Genomic DNA, 3,916 nt, shown 5'->3' with positions numbered 1-3,916 from the left:
GGTTGTAAATAGCACTACTTTGACAATGTTTAAAAACAGATTAGATAAGCACTTAAATTTATTAGATTTATAATTATGTATAGCACTGCATGATAGTTTTTATAAGAAATTTACTATAGTTAAATAAGACATGATCCCCATGTATGGGGACCACAAATTGTAGAGGAATTCGCTGCAGGACTTAGCCCTGTTAATGGGCCAAATATTTAAAATTAGTATATAATGTATTGTGTACTTGTAAGTGTATCTTTAAGTACTGATGACGAGGTCGCTGTGCGACTGATACAGGATAACCTAGATGGGCCCTGGTGGCCCTTTGTTATCCTATTATTTATGTATGTTATGTTATGTTATGAAATGTGTTTTTTATCAAGATTTGAGTGACCCCAACACCTCCATTTCGGTATTGGGAATATAATACACATGTTATTTTCATTTTCCTTTACCATTTCGTATTAGATTTCTTTTATTTGAATGTGATTTTGCATTTATAAGAAGTTTGAGTGATAGAGGAAGTGTATAGGATGATGTGGACATTTTGCGTAGAAGACGTGTGAGAAACCTCGGCCATTGTTAGCTCTGTGTTGAGATTGACAGTTTTTGAAGCTTTGTGGAGCAGGTGAGTTATTCCCAGGTGTGTGCGTGTACATGGTTATTAGGTGAAGTTTGTAGAGTGAGTGAGACGCGCCAATTAAGGTGAAAAAAGTTTTGCCAAGTGAAAATAATTGAGTGTTTGTGGTTTTGTTGCCTCATAACATACATAAATAATAGGATAACAAAGGGCCACCAGGGCCCATCTAGGTCATCCTGTATCAGTCGCACAGCGACCTCGTCATCAGTACTTCAAGATACACTTACAAGTACACAATACATTATATACTAATTCTAAATATTTGGGCCATTAACAGGGCTAAGTCCTGCAGCGAAATCCTCTACAATTTGTGGTCCCCATACATGGGGATCATGTCTTATTTAACTATAGTAAATTTCTTATAAAAACTATCATGCAGTGCTATACATAATTATAAATCTAATGAATTTAAGTGCTTATCTAATCTGTTTTTAAACATTGTCAAACTAGTGCTATTTACAACCGTCTCTGGCAATGCATTCCAGAAGTCTACCACTCTATGACTAAAGAAATATTTTCTTATATCTAACCTGCAGCCTTGCTTTCTAATCTTCCTGCCATAATTTCTAGTCCTATTTCCCTCCTCTAAGGTAAAGAAAGATCTCATTTTAGAATGAAACTCCATCTGCCACCTGTGTGCCCATGCTATCAGCCTGTCCAGGTCTAGTTGTATTCTGTAATTGTCCTTTTCACCTTGTACTGCACATGCACATATATGCGGTGGTGATTCCTGCCCTCCTACGCCTTGTTGCGCCCCCATATTGCCTCCATAGATACCTTATGCACCCATACACCTTCCATTGTTAACCCCATCTAGAAAGAAGCGATGCCTCCAACCAGAAATGCAAAAAGGTGTTCTTCGAATTAAAGCTTGAGGTTGGGTAATGTTGGCATGAGCAAAATGGCGAAACCTACAGAGCTTCACCACCTTGCCCTTTCTGCACGAAACAATTTTTTTGTGGTAGATTTTGGCTTGTTTTTTGCGCAAATCAAGCCATTTTTTTTACATCCCCGAAACATCATATGATTTGCATCAACAAACAAGTGGTAAATGAATTAAAAACAAGCTGAAATTGAACACAAAAAATGAGTTTTGTCCAGAAAAGAAGGTAACCTAACTAAACCTAAGGTAAGGTAACCCAACCCAACTTAACCCAACCCAACCTAATGTAACCCAACCCAACGCAACCTATTTTAACCTAACCTAACCTAACTAAAGATAAATTAACCTAACCCAACCTAACCTAACCTAACCTGACTAAACCTAAGCTAACCTAATTAAACCTAACCTCAGGGGCCGTCGTGATTGGTGGAAATAATTATGCTTTTTTTTTCCTTGGCCGCCGCTTCAGTTTCAAAGAACGGAATCAATCAGCGTAAACAATTAAGCACATGCTCAGACAATGGTGTGTCAGGAGCCCGCCGAGTCGTCGCGAGCACCTGACACCATCAGTGTGCGGCAGGGTTTGATGCGGGAGGCTATTGTCACGGCTCATCACCAAAACACGCTTAAATTTTAAAAAATCTGTGTCGCCATTCAAAAAGGTTGCACCTAGTATATATGGGGTTCAAATTACTCGTAATCAGGAGCTCGATCTCTTGAGGTGGGTAAAAAACACGTAGCTGATTGTGGTGAAACTCTGCAGTAATACCCTAGATTCTTATACTATTACTACCACTACTACAACAACTACCACTATTCCAGAGGTGCACCATGGCTTGCCACAAGGTCACAACTGGTCCCTGGAGAGCCGCTGGTGGTGACGGGCTGCTTGTGCCCTCTCTGCGGCAAACCTCCACAAATACTCCACTCACCAAGTTCCAGAGGGAGAGGTGAGTGTGTGTGGGTGTGGGAGAGGTGTCAGCAGGTGTGCTGTGAGTGTGGTGGGTGTGTAAATGTGTTTTTTGTATGTTTTTGTAATGTCAACTATAGCTACCTATGTATAGTGTTTATATTTTTTGGTGTGGGTTGGCTAGGGTAAACTTATTGTGGGCGTTTTCCAGGTGTGATTTAAGGGTTGTTTGTAGAGTGCAGGTGTGTGTGTGTGTGTGTGTGTGTGTGTGTGTGTGTGTGTTTTGTTGTGTGATGCAATATTTTAAGGTAATATTTGGTGCATTTTGGTTAGGTAATGTTTGTCTTGTGTCCTTCATATCTCCCTCCACAGGTTACCTCCAGGCTTTTCCTTTCATAGACTATTTCCTCCATGTTTCCTCCACCTTCCCTCCAATTTTGAGTCTCCTATCATAGTCAAAATAGTACTTTTCTAAATCTCACTTCAAAACCTGACATTTTTCTCATTTTTCCCTCCACCACCTCCTTTTCTTTCCTCCATATCTCCCTCCACACACCAAGCTGTGTACTGTGTTGGTGTGTGCAGGTGTGGGAAAGATTTCTGCAGGTGTGGTGTGTGTGTGTGGTATGTGTGGTGTGTCTGTAAATGTTTTTTGTTGTGTAAACTACTATATATATATATATTTTTTTTTTTTTGCATTTTCCAGTGTTTGCAAAGGGTTTTTTGTGGTTTGCTGGTGTATGCAGGTGTGGGAATGGTGTGTGCTGGTGTGGTGTGTGTTTGGTGAGTGTGGGGTGTGTGAAAGCATTTTTTTTCTTACAATTTTGTCTCATAAACCTCATTTTTTCACTTGTTTTGGCCGGAAAATATTTGTCTACTTTTTAAATCCTCCTATTACTACCACCACCACCACCACTGTTCAACCACACCCCACAACCACCACAAACAACCAACATTACCACATCAGATGCTCACAAAACCACACCATTTCACTACCATCACCACTACCACCACCTCCCTACAGGATCACCGGCCGTACTAAAGGAAGTGGCTCTATGTAGGGATGGAACATGGCAACTGCACCAGCTGGGACACACCTAGCCAACTGTGAGTATTGAAGGCTGTTTTAAGGCTGTTTTGAGTTGTTTTAGGGTGTTTGAAGACTTTGAGGGTGTTTTAAGGCTGTTTCAGGATATGTAATGCTGTTTTAGAGTGTTTTAAGGATATTTTAGGGTGTTTAAGGGAGTTTTAGGCTGCTTTAAGGGTGTTTAACCCATTAACACCCAGACCTATTTCCCGTGTTGAGATTGTAGTACTTTTTGGCAAGCTGTGTGTTTGTAACCTAACCAAGACATGCTGAAGGAAAAATCATGATAACTTGCATCAAAGCCTAAGTGAGTTGCAGAGGGTGACATAAATGATCCAGCGGGCGGATCAGTTAGCGTCTCGGCCCCATTGCATATACTTACCTTAGTAAAGGAAAAAATCAAGG

The 3,916-nt window shown here is 40.5% G+C and overlaps 1 long non-coding RNA gene across 1 annotated transcript; it reads left to right on the top strand.

Moving 5' to 3' along the window:
• Positions 1 to 478: 478 nt before the first annotated feature.
• On the top strand, positions 479 to 3,509 carry LOC123502488. The gene is made up of 3 exons (XR_006674145.1): positions 479 to 619; positions 2,337 to 2,464; positions 3,449 to 3,509. It is a non-coding gene; the product is annotated as an uncharacterized LOC123502488 (long non-coding RNA).
• The last annotated feature ends 407 nt before the right edge of the window (positions 3,510 to 3,916 follow it).

This window comes from Portunus trituberculatus, chromosome 11, assembly GCF_017591435.1.
Source record: "Portunus trituberculatus isolate SZX2019 chromosome 11, ASM1759143v1, whole genome shotgun sequence".
Classification (NCBI taxonomy): domain Eukaryota; kingdom Metazoa; phylum Arthropoda; class Malacostraca; order Decapoda; family Portunidae; genus Portunus; species Portunus trituberculatus.
This window is presented reverse-complemented; position numbering and strand designations above follow the sequence as displayed.